This window comes from Sebastes umbrosus, chromosome 15 (assembly GCF_015220745.1).
Source record: "Sebastes umbrosus isolate fSebUmb1 chromosome 15, fSebUmb1.pri, whole genome shotgun sequence".
Classification (NCBI taxonomy): Eukaryota; Metazoa; Chordata; class Actinopteri; order Perciformes; family Sebastidae; genus Sebastes; species Sebastes umbrosus.
Window position 1 is genome coordinate 10,315,195 of NC_051283.1, and position 24,742 is coordinate 10,339,936.

At 42.3% G+C, this 24,742-nt stretch overlaps 1 protein-coding gene across 3 annotated transcripts in view; it reads right to left on the reverse strand.

Annotated features, from left to right (window-relative positions):
• The window catches only part of nrsn1l (neurensin 1-like), a 130,111-nt gene that overhangs the window by 81,478 nt on the left and 23,891 nt on the right, over positions 1-24,742 (reverse strand). The window contains exon 2 of one of the 3 annotated variants that reach the window (XM_037796073.1): positions 175-303. The exons of the other annotated variants lie outside the window; for them this stretch is intronic. The gene's annotated coding sequence lies outside the window, so the exon portion shown is untranslated. The remainder of the gene's footprint in view (positions 1-174; positions 304-24,742) is intronic. 3 annotated transcript variants of the gene reach the window in all.

The following is a 24,742-nucleotide window of genomic DNA, read 5'->3' on the forward strand; positions in this document are numbered from 1 at the left end:
GCGTTCATCCACACAAGCTGCCACTCGCTCCTCTCCCTCTCTGAACTTTTGGCCCCCAGGATCTTGTTGGAACCTCACCCAGATGCCCCCTGGCTCTTAAAAATAGATGAACCAAAAAACTGCACACACACACACAAAATCCACCCATGACGTCATACATCAGTGTGTGTGTACCATGTGTGTGTCGTTGCTTATCTCTGCCTCCACAGACGCTGTGTAGAAAGCCAGTCAGCAGAGGCCACAGCCAGCGCGCTCCACAGCCTCTCTGGCAGCCAGACCTCGCTGCGCTGAGGAAACTGCACCCTGCAACACAAACAACCCATCAGCCACAGCAGCGCTTCAGTGCCGACTGCTAATCCCGGTACCTCCCTGTAAGGTACAGCGCTGCAACACCCACACAGCTTTAGGAAATGGATGTCATCTTTCCCACCCTCTGGCTTTAATATGACTTTTTTTTCAGAGTGATGAAATATTCAAAAGCATTGTTTCACAGGGCCATTCGACAGTGGCATTTGTCCTAAATATTGCTGTGCTCATTTGCTGGGGGGCGACAGTGATGATTCCATAAAACACATGAATGGAGAGAGTTGTCATGTGGATGTGGCTGAACACTGAAGGCTCATGATCTTAAATCAGAGGGGAGCGCCGCTGACTGGCACAGTGGGGGATCCAGCGCAGCGACTACAACTGCTAATTTGTCTCAGAATGGCCCTTTACAATTTCAAGGGCACCATAACTGTTAGATGAAGAGATGTTTTTTATTTTCCGATTGTATCCTAGCAGCATGCAGTGTGTGTGGTACGCTAAGATAGCAGTATGAAGGCCATTTATTTGCCTGTTCTGGTAATATCTTCAGGATTACCAGCAATTCCAATTTTCTATAGACTGCACAGTTAACGTCATTGTAATAGTCCTGTATGGCAAAGAAGACGTATATCGCAGGTGTCCTTGCAGGGTGGCCATTCGTCATAAGCCTGTTATGTAATAACCTCAATCTATGCTGTGCATAAAAACTTTCTGTGGAGAAAAGTTGTAAAATGAGTGAATAGATCATCTGAAAGAATGTAATTAAAAGCAGGCAAGGAATGACAAAAACAAGATACTGCTGTAGGTGGAGTAGCACCACAATGAGAGGGAAACCCTGAATGATTCATAGTCCTGGGCCCATGGCAGAGCAAAGACTTCAGTCTGGCTACCCCATTGGCCACCGTGGTAGGAAGTATCTATTGAGGGTTTATGACAAACTGTCATATATGACTCCTATCTGTAAGTTTGCCACTCATTTAGCTGCAACATTTTCTTTAGTAATGCAATGAAATGCAAAAAATGTCCATTGCAAAAAGCATCTCGAGATAACTTCTGTTATGATTTGACGCTACATAAAAATAAATGGAATTGAATTGAATTGTTTTTTCTTGTTTAGTATTAAAATCTTTTTTTTTTTGTGTGGAAAAGATTATTAAAAAACAAACAAACAGTAATGCTTTATTGAATGGATTTCTTATTTCCTCATAATTCCCTTGGAAGTTCCATGGAATCGACTTTATAATTTGGTGCTGATTGGTTATAGGGGGAAAAGGAGACAAAATGTGTGGAGTCTATCAGCAGGTTGTTCATTTCCAGAGGAATTTCCTCGAAGAACTACTTCCAAATAAACCATAGAGTGTATATAAGAAGTGGACGTAGTCACCGTGACATCAACCATTGGTATGTGAACTGCCGCTTTGAAGCCTCAAGTTCGGCATTTTGGCCGTCGCCATCTTGGTTTTTTGCAACCAGAAGTAACATGAGAGGGTGGAGCTAAGTACAACCAAACGCTGAACAAGACCAAATTTTATAATTACCATTCATGAACTGAAAACACACTGTGAAAGAGTTAAAGTTCTAATACGAAAACAAGGACAACTCCCAGACCGGACAACGCCGTGGTAGTGACCTGTCAATCACAAGGTAGCCACGTCCTAAAGCATCCCCTGCTTTATGGTCTATTTGACTCTAAATGGGACCATCATTTACTAAATGAACATCATGCTGTATTGAAGAAGACTTGAAACTAGCGATTGAGACCATAAACTCATGTTTACAATGTTTACTGAGGTAATAAATCAAGTGAGAAGTAGGCTCATTTTCTCATAGACTTCTATACAATCAGACTTCTTTTTGCAACCAGAGGAGTCACCCCCTCTTGGCTGTTAGAAAGAATTGAAGTTTAAAGCACTTCAGCATTGGCTTCATTTTTCAGAGGCAGAGGTTGATTTCTGTGTTTACCCAAAGTGAATACTTCTCAGTACATAATAATTGCTTGGCTGAGTCAGCAGGGACAGACTGGAACAGGCCAGGGAGTGAAGATATTTATTGTTTCAAGGTCCTAAATGTGCTGATTTGAGGGTCACAGAACTAAGCTTCACCCACTGCAAAAGGACCTTTTAAACATGTCTCAATAATAACTATCCTAAGGTTAGAACTACCAGCTAATGTAGAAGAATGTGATGATACCTCAAATTACTTGATATTATCAATTTATTTTAAGAAAATGTGGAAGCAAATGTGAAGAGGAGACTAAAATATGTGCTATGACTAACCTGGAGTTGCAGAAAAGCTGAAAATAATCAATGTGGGAAGAGATCCTACACAGTGAAATGTCCATTCTTTCAGAAAAAAAAGTACAAATTGAGAGTAACTCATGAGCATTTTCTCGAAACGGGGACCCACAGTCACCGGAAAGTATTTTTCTGTATGAAATTATTTGACTTCTGGCATTGAAAATCTTCTCATGGCTGTAATTTCTTTGTGAACATAAAGAACCTATATGGGATGCGGCTTCATGGAGGAGATAGGGAGGTGATAGTTACGAACACACACACACACATGGCTTCAGAAATGCCAATCCGCCCCACACTTTTCTTTATAGAGCGAAACAACAGTCATTAGAAGATGTAATGGATTAGCCACGGATAGAGTGAAGGGAGACAGAGAGGAGAGGGAAGAGGGGACAAACCAAGATCGAAATGATGGAGATTGGCAGATGGGTAAAATGGATTGGATAGACCGCTCTACGGATGAGAAGACAGGACGCAGAGCTGATGCCATACCGCCGCGGCGAGAGATAATGGAAACTGATTACAGAAAAAAATCAACAAGGTTTCTCTCATTCCAGGAGCCCCGCTCGAAAACGTGGTAGTAATATGATTGGCGAGGTCCCAGATCCTGGTTAAAACCGATTGTCACTGAATTTGGATCCGCAGGCTCAACAAGTTCTAAATACTGAACGAATAAAACACAACAGCAAGGTGACAGAGGATAGAAATGTGAGCTGGAGGTCCTGACTGACAGGGATTGTGGTTGTTTTTAGGAGTTCTTCCATACCGCCTTCTCCTCAGAAACTGCTCTTCTGTTTACTCCCTGGCTTATGTTCATCTGAAGGAGCAGAGGAGCTGCAGGAGACAAACAGGATGTCTGTGGGAGGACGAATGAGAGGGGGTAAATCTGACGGGGAAGTTTGTGTATGTGCCTCTCTGTGTGTGTGTATTAATCTCAGGAAGGACTTCCTCTGAATCAGAGCTGCTTGGGAGTTCTGTGGGAGTTCCAGACGTTGACACGGGAAGAAAAGCAGAGGAAGAGAGAGAGAGAGAGGTACAAGAGAGTGAGAGGGATCAAGGGCAGTAGCACTATTGAATCCCGCTTCTAAAAGAACACATACACATACACACACACGGGGAGGAAAACCACCCACAGAGAGAGGTTGCGATAACAGCGGCGGTGCTGGCATCATTATGAGCTGATGATGATGAACATAGGCCCACCTCAGTAACACACAGCCTGAACCCACTCAAACGCTTTGCCTCAATCAAAGCTACTCCAAACCTCTGACTGAACAAACACGCGGTCTGAGCCGGGCCAAACGGTGTGCGCAATTAACCCTCGCTGTTTGTTTTAATGTTCTGGGTGTGCCAGGCGGGTGGGGGTCACGGCACAGCACGATGCTTCACGTTAGAATATTACAGTCAGGTTTAAATAACATCAAAAATGTTGAACTGACTGAGATCCAAAAGATGTACACCAGGCTGGGGTTCAAAGGTAAAAGTGTCATTAAAAGGCAAAGATATACTGGTAACAAAAAAAACGTTGTGCCACACTAACAGCACAGGCTGTTCTCATACATCGTTTGTAGATATACCAACGAAAAGTAAATGCGCTGTAATCCGTATATATCCCACAAAATCAGTTTGTATGTCATCCACGTAATTGTGAACCAAGAAGTAGGCCTACAAAGAGTGACAAACTCTGCATAGGGAGGAGGTCGGGGTGGATGGGTGGGTCAAAAAACACCAGACTTTCACCTAACCGCTGTTCGTAGACCGTGTGAAAACAGAAGTCAACGTTGATTTGTTTGTCACGTAACTTCCGTACTTAAGGAACACCATTTTTTAACCTGAAACCACGATCTTTTCCTAAACCTAACTAAGTAGTTTTGATGCTTATACCAAACCAAGTCGATCTTTCCCTAAACCTAACTAAGGAGTTTTTGTCACGTAACTTCTATACTTAAGTTACACCACTTCCGGTGTTATTTTAACCCAATCCACATTTTTTTCCTAAACCAAACAAATTAGTTTTGTTGCCTAAACCTAACGAAGTTGATCTTTTCCTAAACCTAACTAATTAGTTTTGTTGCCTAAACCTACCCAAGTTGATCTTCAGGTAAACATTACCAGCTAAAATTCTGCCATCTGTATAATGTCATCTGTGGCTTTGGATGGGGTTCTCTAAGGTATGACATAACAACCCTGATGATGTCATCATGACATCATCAGGACTTTCTTGAGGTCAGGTTGAGGCTTCAAGATAGATGGATAGATTAATAGATACTTTATTAATCCCAGAGGGAAATTTCAATTTTACAGCAGCAAAAACACAAAAATATTGTGCAAACTATACAATACTTATCAATACAATAACTTATCAATATACAAGAACTTAGCAAACTTCTGTTAAATATTTGACAGAAAACCCGTGTATCAAACAGGAGGTTGGGGGAGGTCTATAATGAAAGAGAAGCTTGACTCGTATTAGGGATGCAAAGTTAAAGTTCTCAACCTCTGCTGTTTCAATTTTGATGGTTCTTTTTTAATCTGTCTCCTGCAGGTCTCCTAACATTTTGAAAGTGCGATACTAAATCACTGGAGTGCCGTTTTAAAATTAAACAATCCAAGAAGGGAACATCACTCTTTGGTTCTCACGGTTCAAAGACATCTGGAACCTGTGACGAAGGTTTGAGAGAGGGCTATAACCAGTAATATACATCACTAGAGTCTGTCCTAAATATAATTTAATGCAGATAAAAAAGAATGGAAAACGTTAGGAAAGTTTAGGTGAACTCATCCTATCCTTGAACTGGAACCAAATCTATGAATAATTTACCCAGATGTGTCATGTTGAACGTATCGCTTCTTCACCAAGGAAGTCTTTAGAGGTTACGTAACTGGCAGAACCCGCAGCTTGTCCTCTAATTAGACAGGGGGAAAAGTTTGGCCTGTAAAACGCTGCGTAATATATATTCCAAACTCCCTCGTGGATCCCGCCTCTGAATTTCCTCATGGCCATGTGTCAGGCAGAGCTCTGGATACCACACACATACCCACTCCATCATATGTGTGCTTACTCATCATCGCAACACCACATCACAGAGGACTCGTGCACAATGCACTTGTCTGCCAGCCAAATGTGGGGAAACCACAGCAAGGAGACCAAAGAGACCAGAGAGGCCGACCCCCTCTTTCTAACTCAACCTCCTGAGTCATAAACTGTCACTGCCTCAGAAGTTCGGCTTCAGAAACTAACCCTCTCGCTCTCCAACCCTGCTTGAAAGAACAGCGTCTCCACTCTGAATGCATCTGTCACGGAAAAGATAATGATAAAGAAAAACACTAATTTAACACTTATCCTTGGCACGCAGAGGGGGGGGTGGAGGGAAATGAGCGACATCCGATGCAGGGACGCGTGTTGAATGTAAGAGCTGCGTGGTCGTGAGATGTCAAGAACTATGACAAGGTTAATCAACGCCCCGCTACTTCCTCTCCCAAAACGTTTCAGGGGCCTGCGTGAACAACATTTTACAAAACCAATTATCTCTTTTGAATAAAAGGGTGTTCGCCTATCAAGAGCGAACCCACTTAAACAGGGTCAAATACAATTCGCTATCACGCCACTTTCAAACAACATATCAAATTGTTGTCACTTCCATTTACGACAGTAATGTGTACCTAGTAAATTGCACTACTGCCTTTGACTGCTGACAACAGCTAATTGTAAATGTCAGAGTTATTCATGCATGTCTCACCATGGCGCGTGATTAAAAATCACCTATAGTTCTGTGTGATAGAGAGCATCTCATATGAAAGCTGTAAATATATATTTGAGTGGGAGATAGCGAGCCTGGGAAGAATACCTTGTTAATTTGCTGTGATGTATAAAAAGACTGGAGACTGGTGAGGATACAACAGTGAGACAATGAAGACCTCCTGTTAAAGCTGGGGTAGGCAGGTTGGAGCAAATAGAGTGCTACAGGGATGACGTATTTTTGTAGGCCAATCAGGAAGTTAGCATCACACTGGTTCCCTCGACAAAAAGCCAGTGGGATTTTTCCATTGGGTTTTGGATTATGAGGAAAATAAGCTCTCTGGCAAGCACACATTTATGATACTTACACATTTTGTTCAGCAAGATAATCTTCACAAATAAAGCACTTTTATTATTTTTGAAGTGTAAATGCAATCACCAGATGTAAAAAGCTAACGCTAGGCTACAAATGAACTACACTACTACACATGACCGGGTGTATACTCAACGAAGCTATAAAGGCGGACGAGTTGACGTGATGTTTAGTAATCTCATTTAGCCGATTGTTAGCAACCGCCTTTTTTAAGACATATAAACGTTCAAAATTCCCGTGTGGGATATTTACTGATGTATTTAATATTGTATAACAAAAACATTAAAATCTCTTAAGCTTGTGTTAACCACAGAGCAGGCATCAAACTATAAACCCTTCAAAAAAACTCATTGACTTCAAGACAAGGGAACCTGAAGTGCTAAAATGCTAACTCATTTTCGTGTTTTAAGACTCATTCCTGTAGCACTTTATATCCTGGCAGTAGTGCATGACACAGGTAATCTGAAAAAAAAAATCGCATGCCTCTGTGTCCTCCAGTGCTCCTAATGGCATCTGCAAGATTTCACAGACCGGAGGAAAACAACCAATCAGAGCCGAGCAGGAGCCTTGCCGTCTCTGAGCAGCTGTCAATCACTCACAAACTCCGATCAAATGGTCAAACTAGGCAGCGCTGATCAAATATGAATCAGTATTCTGTTACTGTAATGCCTATTTCTCACCTCAAATGTTTTCAGAAACATTTTGAAGTGTACTGTTTAGCTGTAAAATGATTGACAGCTACCTCCGCTGAATGAACAGCCAATAGGAACGCTCTCTCTCTGAAATGACCTTTGATTAGCTGATGTCTCCCGCCTCAGGCTAGATTTTCTAAAGCCTGAAAACAGAGCCATGAGGAGGTGCAGAAGTCTAGTTTTCTCTCAGAACACTTGAATTACAATATGCTGAAAGTTTGTTATAGAATTTTTACCGAATGATGCAAAAAAATATTCTGCCTACTGCCACTTTAATCATTTTCCTTCCTTAGTAGAACATGTTACTTCTGGCAAACAGACTCAAAGACAGGAAACACATTTGAATTTTGGTATTTAGATTTTATATTTCCTGTTGTCTCTGGTCACCGAATCTTTTGTCCTGAGTGTGTATGTGTGTGTCTGCCCACATGTGACGATGATTTGTTTTCTCTCATGACCATGATTACGGGTTGTCAGCTATGCTTTTACCAGAGCTGATGGGTAATTTCACTCTTTAACATGGTTTAGAGTTGACGGATAGATTGGTACACACGTGACACATATGCACAAATATCACACACACACACTTGAACACACAAGGGTACACACGCCCCCCCCACACACACACACACACTGACAGACAAACAAATCAAGTGCCATGTCCATTAGAGTGGACTAATCAACAAGGCCTACATGTTCTGTCACAACTCACACAAGAACATTATGGATAATTTGTGTCTATAACATTGCACGCAATTATTCCCGCATACATTCCTGTGTGCATGGCGTTTAATGAGCCAAGCTAATTAAATATGGAAATTAATGAGATACAAAGGAAATAGGGAAAAGCACAGTCCTGATGCATTTGAAGGAGTTGCTAAAAGCCTTTTATTACATTAGGGACAGGGAAGGGAAACATGCCTTCCTCTAAGGAGACTATTAACAAACACAGCGATTAGCCCGAGCCAAAACACCACAAACTATGGCGTTGTAGGTTATTCTCAATACGGCGCAATCCAAACATGAAATATTAAAAAGTGAACTGCAGTCGTGCTCTTATGTTGCTCATTCCCACATTCTTTAATTCAAGTTTTTTAATAATGAATCTCGCCGTAGCTGGTTAAGTTAACATGAAACCCCTTAATTGCATGTTTTCTTTCTGTTTGTAAACAGAAAGAAATTATGTTTCTTGCAGATACACAACAAATCTTATAGCAAGTATACATGTAGAGTAGATTCATTGCCAGTTGTGTCGTGAATCGAAAGTGTATGCAGTGTGAATCGCTATTGTGCGCTCGCTTCTTTTCACACGCCATTTCCTTCAGCGAGCATCGCATGAGATGATGGGAAGCTCAACCCCCCAATCAAAGAGGCCTTTCACTGAGAAACAAGTCATCACATCATGCTGCAAGCGGTGTGTACCCCACTAAGGGAGCACTGGTGTGTGTGTGTATGTGTGTGTGTGTGGGGGAGAGCCCTCCAGATACACGGGGTCAGACACAGTTTACAGACGGGACGACTCCATCCCAAAAAAACACACGCGCCATGGGACACGAGCCGGCCCGAGAGTGTTTAAGCTCAGTTGAAGCAAAGGGGGGTAACGGGAGGGCGGACGGAGGCTAAAGTTCATCTAAAAATCGCCTCAGCCCTGGGGGAGCACCCGACAGGCTGCCCCGAGGACACCCACGAGCCTTCAGGTCAAAGCAAACAAAGCAGAGCGATCGCCTCTCGGGTCTTCACCTCCGATAAATTCCAAAGGTTTCGACTCGTCCTTTTTCTGCAAAAACAAAGTATCATCTGTTCGACCTCTGACCTCTCGTCCACCTGATGTCACCGTTGATGTCACTCCTTCCTCCCTTCATGTTTCGCTCCTCTTATTTAATCTCTCCTCTCGCCGTCTCGCCCTGGAAAGAGAAGTGATGGAGGATAGAAGTGAGGAGGAGGAGGAGGAGGAGGAGGATGAGGTTGGAGGGGTTTAGCAAGTCAGCGCAGGCCTCTCCCATAGGGCTTACCTCATCCTTCTTTCCGTTCCCATCCCTCCCACCTCTTTCTCTCTGTCTTTCTTTATTTATACTGCACTTTTTTTTTCCTTCGCTATTTCTTTTTTTCCCCCTTGCAGCAGAACTCTTGGCTGCACAGCTGATAGCAGCGATGTAGTGGTACATAAAAAAAGAATAATCCCTGACCTTCATCAGGACCGTGATCAGCCTGGTCACACTATAGCACTTAAAATCAAATCAATGCATTCCAATGGAATCACCGCAATTAGTGGATTTGATCATGGGCCAAAGTAAATCTACTACTACTACTTGTTAACTTTGCCACACAAATTTGTGCCGTTGACAGCGGCGACGTAATGAGTTTTGAAGAGGTGGGGGCATCCAGCTTTGGATGATGTAATACAGTGTTTCCCACAGGATTTTGTGAGACTGTGCTGGCTGAACCTGTGATCCTCTAGGGGGATCCAGGGGCATGCTCCCCAGAGGAAAATTGTGTACATTTTAAAGTTAAATGCATCAATCTGGTACACTTTGAAAGCAAAATTAAGAGGCTACATCTCTGAAGAACTTTGTGTTCTTGTAAAGAATTTAATCAGACGAGGTCCGCGATTCAAAACGAGACGGCTGGGTTGTCATTGACAGACATCCCGAGCTTATAGGTTACACAATGGTTGATTATGATTGGATAAAGGTCCATCATATTAGACGCCATATAGACATTATCGCCAACCTTCTCTGTGACTTCTTCTACCTTCTTCTACTGGTGCCTTCAAATGGGGTTGTGTTTACCGCGTTCACGAGAAAAGTCCATATGAACGCCCCCCCCTCGTGTGGTATTCACAACCTCATAAATGGAAAGTTTCTGAAAGCTCGGAGTTCATGAGCCGTGACGTGTTTGTTGACTTTTTCAGAAATGGCATTTTTCGGTGCATAATAAGTTAATATATTGTAATTTTATTTGTATATTGTTTTTCTTCCTAATTTTATAATAGGTCTGAGGAAAATGTTTATATTCCCAACGCCATCATCCTCGTCATTATGCCTTTGCATTTCCTGCATTATGTTACCCACTTGCTAGCTTGCTAAACTGTTAGCCTCTGTGGCTGTTAGACGTCAACAGTAACATTCATATTGCCGTTGCTTAACAGCTGTGTTCTCACAACCTAACCACTTGAACGCCGAGCATACACGACTTCCCATGTTGTAAACACAAGCTCACAAGTTTCATTTGAAGGCACCATTAGACTTTACAATTGTATTACCTTAACACCTGAAAGTGGGGGGACAAAAAGCCACATTGCCCCCCCCTCTATTCCGGCGAGCGCCTATGGCCGTTGACCAAAAGCAAGCTGTCTTCTCAGCGCTGACCTTTGAGGGAACGGAGAGTCGGAGAGCCCGAAATGGAGCAAGCTATCCTAACTGACTAACTGTGTGTCACCAACCAATTTTACAACAGAGATGTGATTCACATACAGTCATGAGACAGGAGTTAATGGTAGCCTACAAATACATCTTTTGCATAAACTGTGTGAACTTATTGTCCTGTTAGTGACCGAGTTCAGTTCAGGAAAGCTAATGTGAGTGCTATAGTGAAAGTGTGTCCTGGCTTGCGAACATGGATGTATAATGAGACCTAGATACGATGCCGCCGCTCAGCCTTGCTTCCAATTTTTTCCAGTGGCCACTTGCAGCATTTTAGCGAAAAATCCCCCTGTGGCCCAAAAAGCATTTTCCCCATGAACCACCATTGGAAGAGACGTCTGTACAACTGTTAACAGGACACTTCAAACTGCAAAAAAGGATGATTGTGACTCTTTCCATTTGGTTTCTTTGATCCATGGAGTTTTTACATTTGTTAAACTTTCCTCGAGCTGAAAAAAGCTATTTTCATCTGTGACGTCATCACAATGTAAAGTCTCTGGGCCGAGCTGGAACTTGGGGGCGGGGCAAGCGGCAAAAACACTACTACGACTATTCAGTGGGCCGCATACCTCGGAAGTAAACCCGGAAAGTAGAAAACTTTCTAAAATTCTAATTGGACTGAATAGGTGCCATCTTGACGTCCGGTATCCAGTTCTTATAATACATCCATGCTTGCGAGCCTGTTAGCGGTTAGCTCCCCAACAGCCCTGTGAGTAGTCAGTTCACCAAGTTTCTAGAAGCATATATTTTGCAAAGGCATGCGGATTAATTTTGTAGTGCCACTTTCGGCAAAAAGGGAAAAAAAAAAAAAAACACAAAATGCTTTAGAAAAAATCATTATTTATATGAGCTTTGCCCTTGCTGACTCACTTCTTATGTAAATTACTAAACTTTTACACACTGAAGTAGTTCATGTGAGTCCAGGTGGGTTTATACTGCACTACATTCCTGGGTGACACTAACACAGTGATAGTAATAAGAGAGTTGCTTGGATAAGTTTGGCTGGTGGTTGCACCTCTCTGAGGAGCTTCATTATCAGCCTTCAAAGAAAATGTCAACTACAAACAAAAAAAAGCATCATTAGTCTCTTTTCCTCTCTGTGGCGGAAAAAACATAATCATTAGTGTGTTTCTGTCTCTATCTCTCTCTTTCGCCATGCCTGCAAGCCAGCTTTTCTTCTTCCGCCGCTACTGTAAAAGGTATGTTGAACATCTCTCCGCGAGTCTCCTTTTTGCTCGCAAACACACTCGCTAACTGATTAAAACCATCACAAACTACTCACATTTGCATAGATAGCAAAAACAAGTGATATGAAAGGAAAAGTTATTGCTGCTATAGCTTTCACCCTGACAAAACACAGAACGCTATATATGCTAATTAGCCATTTAATATGAATGTCTAATTAATGGTATGCAAATGAGACAGTGCCATTATTGGACCTGTTTGATATGGGGATGGACGCGGTATTGAAAATCCTTGGGAAAACAGGCATCCGGTGCTGCCGCTCAACACACGCAGGAAATCAATTTGGTTAATTGTCAAATATGCAAACATGTAAATTGAAGTCATGCATTGCCATGGCCGAGGCACCTAACCATTGTCCCTGGAGCATGAATGCAAACGCGGGAGTGGGGCACACACACACACACACAGCCACGAGCGCAAACACACACCTCTTATCTCATCAGCCCTTTAATGTCGTTGGTATTCAGCGCTCTGTCCTCTGACACAATGCATGCCACTAATTACCAATTCCCATGATAAGAGCATTGCCCATAGAATACATGATGGAAGATGAAGGGTCTGCCTGCTAGGCCGCAGCTATTGAACACTCTGACTACACACCACTTTGAAAATTGGCTTTCAATCAACATAGTGAGGACTGTTTAATTCCGCCACAGTTAGGAACCCGTGCTGTCTTCCCACAATGGCCCTCTAAAACAGCTGCCACCCAGCCGCCACAGACAGATAATGGCAGAGGACAAATACCTGACGGTCTCCTTCATAACACGTGAGGGCAAAAACATTCTCATTCACCCTGCGCAAGGATGTCTGGCTGCGCTCTGAACTGCATCACCTTGCGAAAAAAAAAAAAAACGAAGCATTCATCAACAAGCTCCGAAACAGAGAAAGTCACCGCGTTCTCCTCCACTCACTGTGACTAAGATGAAGATAAAATGCAGGAAGAGTCGACATCACACAAAAGATTTGTTTTCTTTCCTTCCTCTCTTCTTTTTTTTTCGCAGTGAAAGTTAATTGAATTTGTATGTTAATGAGGGCTGTGCATAGCTAACGAGCTCAGTGTGCGACCCATTAACACGTTGAATGATTGTTATGCCCGGGGCAAGAATCACCTATAGGAGCTCCAAACATGGAGACAAAGAGCCAATCTGAATATATTATGGATTCATTTACATGTTCATCTACATTACATACATGTTACACTGATATTTGTCTCTCAGTTCAATCATCGAGACCTGACTTTAAAAGATTTTTTGTGTGCTAAGAGGGCAGAAGGAAAAGAAAGGAAACGGAATATGCAAAAGAACAAAGATGGAAGGTATGATGTGAGGAAAGAGCGGGCCAGAAAGCAGAGCGGCCATTCAGAAATACCACCAGATAATTTGCTCCTTACTCATTGAGTGTTTTAGCTCAATGACGACAAGTTCTCACCTTGTTGGAGATGAGGAATTGGTGTGATTCAGTCGCCCCCCTCATCACCATGACAATGTGTGAAGCACAGTGAGATCTCTCACATATCATTACGATGAAAGCAACACTTCTTTAAATAGCCGCTCGCTGCGAGTATGAAGAAAAACAAACGCATGTCTACGTAATCGCAGCCACACCACTGCCCTAATACATCAGTAAGTCTAGTAGTGGAAGTGTTATTTTGTTATCTAACATATCATCACTGCTGAGTTTTTAAAAAAAAATAGCAGGCCTTACTTTGCAGAAGCAACGCAGGCTTAGATGTTGGCATGTTTGACATTTAACAAGATGCATTAGATGAGATATTCAGGTCCAGTCATGCAGTCCTCTCACTGAAGTTGTAACACCATGATAAGATAATCATAAAACAAGCAGGAATCCGCAATAGGTTTTAACTTCCGTTTTCGCAGGAAGTTAGGTTTAGGCAACAAAACCACTCAGTTAGGGTTAGGAAACGGATGTGGTTCACGATACAGACGATTCAGGTGACTAACGACTGACTAAGCAAAATAAGTCAATGTTGACTTTTAGTTTCACACGGGACACCAACAGTGGACTCCTGGGTGAAAGTCATGTGTTTGTTTCCAACACACCACCCACCCTTCGCGGACTTCTCACTCGTAAATACTACGTCAGTTGCTCTGAGTGTCTAATAATGATGACGTGGTTGGGTTTACATTGGAGTAAACCAGGAGGCCTGTGTTTGATACCAGTGTTTTGTAAGCAGTGACATGTTTTTTTAGTGACGTGTTTTCTGTGCTTATGTTACATTGTTTCCGTATATATTGTTTAGTTTTACATAATTATTTTGAGGCCAACCATGATGTTTTTCCTAAACCAAGTGATTTTGTTGCCTAAACCTAAGTGAGTGGTTTTGTTGCCCCCTGCTGGTACTGCACCTTCATACACGCATTTGATATTCATGAATCGAAGAGGCAAAACGTGACACTGACACACTATACTCTGGTGGACCGGCGGGTCTATTGCACGCTTTGGTGTGATATCGTTGTTCACACCCACACACTTGACACATTTTAGCCTTCTAGGGTGAAAACTGGCTGCCAAAGGGTGGAGACATTTTTGTGGACCGACCAACCGACAGAGTGAGCTATAAAGCTGCTGGTCACAGCTAAAAATAAAGACTTTGCTAACTCATGATGTTCTTTAGCCACACACGGCTCTGAGGAAGGCCGCGACAGTCGGTCGGTCACTTTGTTGCAGACTGAAATATCTTATCAGCGATTGGATATTGGAAATTTGGTACAGATATTCATGGTCACCAGAGGATGAACCCTAATGACTTTACAATTATCACCACCGTGAACTAGACCACTTTGGTTTTTAGTGAAATTTCAATCTCAACACCTGATTGACGGAGTGCCATGAACTTAGCTACAGATATCATGCCCCCCAGAGGATGATTCTGACTTTAGTGATGTATCCTAATTGATTTGGTGACCCCTGACTTTTCACCCATGCAGCGCCACTATGAGTTTGTGGTTTTGAGTGAAATGTCTAGGCAACTATTCGATGGATTGCCATACAATTTAGTACGCACATTCATGTCCCCCTCAAGATGAAATGTAGTAACTTTGGTGATGTCTTGATTTTTCTTCTAGTCCCATGTCCAACACTTTATGATGAAATACCGGCAAAAATAATGACATGCCCATCAAACCCAGCTTTACTTTGTATTTAATGCTAATTTATGTCGAAAAAAAACAAAACATTTGTCATTGCTCCTTTTGGTCAAGGTCATAAACACGTAATGTTTCATCAGCCTTTTACTTGTTCCACCATCTGCCATTATGAGAAACACTGGATGCCATACACTGATTCTGTTTGAAATCAAAGAACGTGCACCTGGCTGTTTTGTTTGTAAATGAATCTATCTGGTGAAGAAATTAAGTTTATTAAAATATAATAAAACATGCATGCTTCTCCTTTGTTTATAGTAATTACATTAATAATTGAATGTAATCAGTCATGTTTCTGTCCTTCAAATGAACTGCACAGCACTGGAACTGAAGATGTAGTGTATTAATACTGACAAGTTAAACCGATAATGTGTAGGCTATATACAGAAACATTATCTCTATTCACTCTGCCCTCATTCACTCTCCTGCGTGATGACTTGATAGGGATTTGACTCCTGCTATTGGTCTGTTGCATAAGGCCGCCGCAGCACTTGGATTTGCAAAGTGAATATGAGCCTCTTCATACAGTATAGTTGCTGTACAGCAGATAATAAAGCTTCCTCTCTGAATAAGTCTAGACATCTTTGCTCCCCTGGGTTCTTATTCATATCGCAGAGACATAGACAGGCTAATCACCACGGGCTTTCATAATGCACACACTCAAAGCACATCAAAAGGAATGGAGTACATGGAAAGTTCAGCTCAACCTGGATGTATCATTCATTCCTCGCTCTCACACTCTCCTCCCTCGCTGCCTCAGCTGTTATATAAATTTACTGTGCATCCACTGGCTCCCTCCCAGCTCTCACTCTGCCAGCTTAATGGCCGAGTGTGTATGTATTGACACAACTCCGCAAAGCCACAGCAGTGTGAGGGCAGCGCAGTCCAGCTGGGGGTCAGCTTAATGATAAGGTTAATGAGGGTGGCCGGGACTCAGGCATGCCTCCGTGAGCTATTACAGGGAGGAGAGAAGAGGGGAGGAAATGAGGAGGAGAAAGTGGGAGGAGAGGAAAGGAACATAAATGATGAGAGAGGAGAGGAGAGGGAAGTAGAGAAAAAGGAAAGAAGAGGACAGGAAAGGAAATGGTGGGAGAAAAGAGGAAAGGGGATGAGAGGGAAAGAAGGAAAGAGGGAAAGGGAAAAGGAAAGGAAAGATAAGGAAGGAAGGGACAGGTAATTAAGGAAATGGAAGGAGAGGAGGATGAGGAAGGATATAGAGTGGAGACAACAGGGACGAATAAAAAGGAATGAATGGAGGAGAGAAAGGAAAGGATGAAATAGGAGGAGAGGAAAGGAAAGAAGAGGACATGGAAAGAAATGTGGGAGAGAAGATAAACAAAGGAAAGGAAACGAGAGGGAAGGAGATGAGAGGGTAAGAGAGAAAAGGAAGGGAAAGATAAAGAAGGAAGTGACAGGTAAGTAAGGAAATGGAAGGAGAGGAGGACGAGGAAGGATATGAATGGAGATGAGACAACGGGGAAGAAGAAAAGAATGAATGGAAGTAGGGTAGGGGAGAGGAGGACAGAGGAGGAGAGGAAAGGAAAGGTGAGGACAGGGAATGAAATGTGGGTGAGATGAAAGAATCGAAGGAAAGGAAATTAGAAGAAAGGAGACGAGAGTGGAAGGGAGAAAAGGAAAGGAAAGATAAGGAAGGAAGGGACAGTTAAGGAGAGAAGGGAAAGGAGGACATAGGAGGAAAGTAAAGGAAATGTTGGAGAGAAGAGGAGAGGACAGGGAAGGAGACAAGAGAAACAAAGGAAATGAAAGAAGGTGAAAGGGGAAGAGAGAAAATGAAAGCAAAGATAAGGAAGGGATAGGTAAGTAAGGAAATGGAAGGAGAGGAAGATAAGGAAGGATATAGAGATGAGACAACAGGGAAGAAAGAAAGAATGACTGGAAATGAGAGTAGGGGAAATGAGGACAGAGGAGGAGAGGAAAGGAAAGGAGAGGACAGGGAAGGAGAAAAGAGAAACAAAGGAAAGGAAAGGAGAGGAAAGGAGATGAGAAGAGAAGAGAAAAGAGAAAAGGAAAATAAAGTTAAGGAAGGAAGGGACAGGTACAGCAAGGAAGGAAATGGAAGGAGAGTAGAATAAGGAAGGACAGGAATGGAGATGAGACAACAGAGAAGGAGAGTATGGGAAAGGAGGACAGAGGAGGAGAGAAAAGGAAAAAAGAGAACAGGGAAGGAAAGAAATTAAATGAGACAAGATAACGGGGACTTACGGAAAAGGAGACAGAATGATGGGAAGGAGTAAAGACAAAGGAGAGAGGAAAGGAAAGAGTAAAGGAAAGGAGAAGGCCAGGAAAGGAAATGAGAGGAGGTCAGTGAAGGAGAGAAAAAAAATTGGAAAACAAAGTAAATGAGAGGAAAGAAGAGGAGAGGAAATACAAGAAAAGGAAAGAAGTGGACACACACAGGCTTAATCATTCACCATCAATAAATACCCCCACGATACCACCATGCATGCCTTCCGCTCTGTGCTTGTGGTTAATTTTACTGGATGGACAATGGAGGGAAGTTAATGAGCACATGTGTCACTTAATCATCAGCCCAGTTGCTGGTAAAGAAGCGGTCATGGTTCCAGCAAGATGCTGGCAGTCACACCCTCAAACTGACTGACACACACACACACACACACACACACACACACATGTCCGTTCAGTGCACATGCTCCTCTCCTTACAGAGCCCAGACAGCCCTGTAGGTGTAAATCCTCAGCTGACAGACATACTGTAGGTGTCCGGGCAGAGATTAGCCCATTTCCTTCTTTAGTCTGGAAAAAAATCCTGAATCAGCTTTAGAATACTGCTGATGCTCATCTCTAATAGCCTAATCTGCACTAAACTCTCATTGTGTGCATGTGTGTGTGTGTGTGTGTGTGTGTGTGTGTATATACTGTATGTGTGTGTGACTCTTTTTTGAGATTAACCCCAAGGTGTCAGTGAGGAGTTGTGGATGTGCGCTTCAGCTTTGAGCAAAATCTCAAAAACGGCTTATGCTACGGATCAGACCAACGGAAAGAATTCAGGGATTTTCTGTTTTTCATTTACATTTGGGTATTTAGCTGATGCTCTTATCCAGTGTGACATAAAATGGGCTCAGATGTAGAATAAGCTCAGATTTCTAGAAAAGCTACAAGCAAACAAAAAGTGCAAAAGGGCAAAGTTCAGGTCATGAGTGCCTTTGTAATATTCCCAGTGGGAAACCTCCAGATCTGTGAAGTGAAGCCAATGCAGAAGTGACTTAAACTTGCATTCTTTCTAACAGCCAGCAGGGGGCGACTCCTCTGGTTGCAAAAAGAAGTCTGATTGTATAGAAGTCTATGAGAAAATGACCCTACTTCTCACTTGATTTATTACCTCAGTAAACATTGTAAACATGAGTTTATGGTCTCAAGTTTCAAGTCTTCTTCAATACAGCATGATGCTCATTTAGTAAATTATGGTCCCATTTAGAGTCAAATACACCATAAATAATGGGTATGCTTTAGGGCGTGGCTACCTTGTGATTGACAGGTCGCTACCACAGCGTTGTCCAATCTGGGAGTTGTCTGTGTTTTCGTCTTACAACTTTAACCCTTTCATAGTGTGTTTTCACTTCATGAATGTTAATTATAACATTTTTGGCTCCACCCTCTCGTGTCACTTCTGGTTGCAACAGACCAAGATGGTGACCGTCAAAATGCTGAACTCAAAGCTTCAAAACGGCAGTCCACAAACCAATGGGTGACATAACGGTGACTACGTCCACTTCTTATATACAGTCTATGAATATTCAACACATTTACACTCCCAACTCGACAAATATCGCCGCTTGGTCAGTGCCCCTCAGCATCGGAGGCCAACACATGGGGTACCCCTCTTGTGTTACTTTTTGACGGACCAGAGACGGCATGTCAATATACGCTCGTTACATGCATAGTATGCTTTCAAAATAAACTTCCATTTTCACAGGAAGTTTGGTTTAGACAACACAACCACTTAGCTAGGGTTCGTAAACGGTCGTGGTTGACGTTAACTTCACTGACTAACGACTGACGTGACTCACGAAACTCATGGGACTAACGATACCAACGAGTCATGTGACTCATGAACGACTAACGTGACAAAATAAGTGAATGTTACTTTTAGTTTCACACTGGACACTAACACCGGTCTCCAGGTTGAAAGTCTTGTGTCTGTTTGACCTATACACCACCCCTCCTGCCTGCCCTGAATGGACTCTCACGCTATCACTACTACGTCACTTGCTCTGACCGTCTACGCCGCGGCAGGGTTTACATTGGAGTTGGCTGAAAGCCCGGTTTGTCACATACTGTTGCTAAAGGGTGCCTCCATGCGTTGGTTTACGATGCCGAGAGGCACTTACCAAACAGCGACATTTGACGAGTTGGGAGTGAGAATGGGTTGGAATATTCCACAATCGAGAAAAAGCAGACTTCCTGTAGAATAAGACTAAAGTAAAGACAGAAGGACTCATTTTGAATTTCATTTCAGCAGGAGAAGCAAATAGAGCTGATGTGAGATACAGCATGAAAATATTTTGTAGCCTATAGTGCAATTTGGAGAGCAACAGGCTGCTTTTCCTAGAATACCTATTAACAACAAATATATTCAATCACAAATAGAAAAAAGTTAATTAAAAATGTCCAATTTATTCTAATAAATGGTTAACAAACTCAGTGACTGTGGCCTTCCTTGTCTGACAGAGCAGATGAGTCAAGCTTGTCCGTGACCTCAAGTAGCACAGACTCTATAAACAACTTAATTAACTACCCGCTCAATACACAACATGTGTATGCCTCAAATGTTGACGGTATAACTGGACAAAAATCCATAACTCAAAATTTTAATTTTGAAATATCTTTTACTATCTTTTAAAGGCATGGTATTCAATTGATGTCAGTGTATCCCTCAGATAGAAATGACTCCTCCATTATCTGGAAGGTTACACCACTGATAAGCGTAATACTTTCCCAGCTGATTCAATTTAGAAAATACCCACAATGATAAACAAAAGTATGATAGCGTTCCTGACAAACTGAATTATGTGGGGGTAAGACAGTGAATCATTTCCACAGTGTCTGGTTTTCCCCTTCAATTGCTTTTTAATCCATCTGTCATATGATATCTGAAACATGGACTATGATGTATTTCAACACGACGATCCAGCTTTTTCCTGTTAATGCTAATTGGCCCAAAAGGGCCCTATAAAATTACAGGTCAAATCAAGGTGACATATTGGCTGCTGATTGGCCCAGAGGGGGATCGTATCACATATGGGAGATGACATGTTTGCCGTTGCCACAGACATGTATGTTACTCATGTTCCCCGAGGAATTTGCAGCTTATTTGGGTGTAAAAGGCTGAAAGCATGAAATCGGGTTCACATAGTTAGTGTTAGAGGAATTTCTCCAGGATGATTATGAGCCTCGAGTTCTCACACAAATCTTTCGACAGGCACGTTGAACTGTAGTTTCCTTTGGTACATCATGTCAGTGTTGTCACGTAGAGAGAGCTCCAGTTTCTGTGTTTTTCAAATTATAAGTAAGATTAAAGATTACATGGCTGGGCCACTGTGTGAAACAATTTCATCATCATTCCTGAAAAAAATGACTTTTTGGAGATAAAAAATGATCCTTAAAGTCTGAAACTGAAATTTGAATTCTAACTTTTTGTTAGACTACATTTGTTAGTTAAAATCATTTTTGGATATTTCCGTAAAATGGGACTAGTGGGCTACCTCCAGGTCTGAAAAGTGAAGCCAATGCGGAAGTGACTTAAACATGCATTCTTTCTAATAGCCAGCAGGGGGCGACTCCTCTGGTTGCAAAAAAAAGTCTGATTGTATAGAAGTCTATGAGAAAATGAGCCTACTTCTCACTTGATTTATTACCTCAGTAAACATTGAAACACGACTTTATGGTCTCAATCACTAGTTTCAAGTCTTCTTCAATACAGCATGATGTTCATTTAGTAAATGATGGTCCCATTTAGAGTCAAATAGACTATCAAGCAAGGTATGCTTCAGGGCGTGGGTAACTTATGATTGACAGGTCGCTACCACGGCGTTGTCCGGTCTGGGAGTTGTCGCCTAAAAATGTCTTATTCAGCATTCAGTTGTACTTAGCTCGACCCTCTCCCGTCACTTCTGGTTGCAAAAAACAAGATTGCGACGGTCAAAATGCCAAACGCCAGGCTTCAAAACTGCAGTCCACAAATCAATGGGTGCCGTCACGGTAACTACGTCCATTTCTAATATACAGTCTATGGACTAAGCAACAGCTAACAACATCATCCCCAGCTAGATAACTGCCTGTGTCGCCGTTGGAGTGGAAGTGACATAACAAAATATTTTTTGTGTCCACACCACTCAAATTACTGTATGAACAATTCACAGCACCTGGAGACCTCTAATGTAGGGGTTCTGTTATTAGTAAAAAAAGAAAACATCTTCTTTTCGGTAATTACGATATAACTAAATAAGTGAAAAGTCAACACAAAACAGATGCTATATTGATTTCTCTGCAAAAAGGAATCAGTTCAACTTTAAAACTGGTATTTGATTCCCTTTCAAGCGGTCTTGACCTTGTGATCAGCTGTCGTTTCAAATTCTAGACCAGCTGGGAAAATCTTGTCCGGAAGGTGGAAGTTAATAATGAACCTTGCCATCCATCCTCCCACCAGACACTTGTGAGTGTGTCCTTGAGCAAGGCACTTAACCCCCAATTTCAGCGTGTGAGCTGCTCAGTGGCCAGAAATGAAATGCGGGAAGCTGCTGGGTGTGAACGTGTGAAATGTGGCATTGCTAAAAAAAGAACATGCATGCCCAAGTACTCTGTTATATAGATTTACTTGAAAAAACTTTGATCGGGCCATTTGCCATGCTACCAAATGTGTGCACAAGCCTGACTGACCAGCCTTAATGCCCAGGCGCTCCGGATTACACACACCACTAGTCTGCTGGCTCCACAGCTCCAGTCCATTGAGAGGAGATAATTGAGTGTGTGTACATAGACCCGTATACAGTGACACTTCATATGAGCAAACACAAAGCCTGATCAAACATGTGAACACGGCGATAGAGAATGCTGAAGTGCTTTCTATCTGTGATCTTCTGTGTGTGGTAAAGCTCCGCGTACCATGACATATTGTGCTTTGTACGTTGTTAATGGGATTTGCTGATCAAATATCCTCTGATCGTTGGCGGGGGATATGAGGGTGACGTGAAGTCGATTGACCCTCATACATCACAGTGTACACTGGCATCTCCATCTGCAGGGAGGTAATTCATATGGTTTTAATTTTATTTAATGAGGTTAGATTGCCTTTGCTGACATGTAATATTACAGTGTTTCAAACTGAGAGCTGCCCAGGACATCTAGAGTCCTCTTCCAGTGTCCATAGCACCTCACCTTAAAGGGATAGTTTGGGGGTTTTGAAGTGGGGTTGTATGAGGTACTTATCTATAGTCAGTGTATTACCTACAGTAGATGGCAGTCGGCACGCCCCCAGTTTGGAGAAACAGACAGGAGTACCAGCACCGGAGCAAAGCAATGTACTGCTGTGGACAGGGTCAGCAGCAAAAAGGTATTTTAGTCACCTAAAAGAAAGGCTCACCTAAAAAAAATATCAATATCAGTTTAACTGTACGCTATATTTAGAATATTTTCACTGCTTTATCTTGCCGTCCACAGCAGTATATTGCTTTGCTTCTGTGCTGGTACCCCTGTTTGGTTCTCCAAACTGGGGACGCACTGACTGTCATCTGTAAGTACTGTAATACACTTACTAAGGATAAGTACAACCCCATACAACCCCACTTCGAAAACACCCAAACTATCCCTTTAAAGCTGAACTGAATTTAATCTTCCCCACACTTTTTGTGTAAGGACAAACTATAATGATACTGCAGCTGTTGTGGATGTTTTTCAAAAGAGGATGACAGCGTTGCATGGTGCGCTAATGAGTGAAGCACATCATAGCCCTGCATCTCATACACATATTGACACCAGATGTGAGTTCCCCAGTCTAGCTATAGCATCTCTTTCATGGGTCCAGATGTGGTGACAGCAAATGATTAGATATCACACTTACCCAGTGATCGGAATCAGAAAAACAGAACAGAAGAAACTAAGCAACAGCTAACACCGTAGGCCCCACACAACACTAATGTAGGGGGCGCTATCATGGCAGAAAAGTAAACAAAACTTAAATTTCTTCTTTTCAGTAATTGGAATTATGACCAAATAGGCACACAAGCCATGTATTTTAGTTTTAGTTTGACTTTAAGCAACTGTGTTGAAGTGCCTTGTTCAAGGCAACGGGAAACCTCCGGGTCTGAAAAGTGAAGCCAATGCTGAAGTGCCTTAAACTTGCATTCTTTCTAATAGCCAGTTGGGGGCGACTCCTCTGGTTGCAAAAAGAAGTCTGATATAGAAGTCTATGAGAAAATGACCCTACTTCTCACTTGATTTATTACCTCAGTAAACATTGTAAAAATGAGTTTATGGTCTCAATCACTAGTTTCAAGTCTTCTTCAATACAACATGATGTTCATTTAGTAAATTATGGTCCCATTTAGAGTCAAATAGATCGTAAAGCAGGGTATGCTTTAGGGCGTGGCTACCTTGTGATTGACAGGTCGCTACCATGGCGATGCCCGGTTGCCTAAATATGTCACCAAAACAGCAGTCCACAAACCAACAGGTGACGTCACTGTGACTATGTCCACCTCTTATATACAGTCTATGGTTCAAGGTTGCCTACATAGTAGCTGTTCATGTGCAGGACATCATTTCCACTGCAGTTTTGGGGTTTAAAATCAGTGACTTTTTGATTATAAGTCAGCCTTTAAAAACAGTACACGACCCCCATGCAGGTTCATGTGGCACAATACCATGAGAAATAGGAAATGAAGGTCAGGGTTGAATAAAAATAAAGGAAGAATTCAAACATCCTTCCTGGTTTTTGAACCTTGAGGAGTGTTTGTCTGCTGCTGTCAGCGACAGGATATGACAACACAAACCTGTTGTGTGAAACCGATATCGCTTCATCACACTGCTGCTGCTGAGCAGTATAAGATCCAGATGAGTGAGCTGGATAAATATTTATGTCACCATGACTGGGCCTATCATGCTCATCTGTTTACGGGGGTGTGAGAGTCTAATGTGGGTGGAAGTGGAAGTAAAAATAATTAGTGTTCCCGGTCAAAAAAGAAGACTATATAAGGGGACCAATCTAGATAAATTACATCCCCTGGGATTATTGGCCCTCCAGCCTGGATCTGATAGAGTCAGTTCAGTTTGACCCGAGCATCCAGAGGACTTGGAATGGCTTCAAAACCTTCAGAGGGACAAAGACAGAAACATAACAACACAGCATAACAGCCTAAACACGGGGGGAGAGAGAGAGAGAGAGAGAGAGAGAGAGAGAGAGAGAGAGATGAGGAGAGACGGAGAGAGAGAAGGAGGTGATGAATGGTGTTGTTTTTCTCTGTAAGGAGGA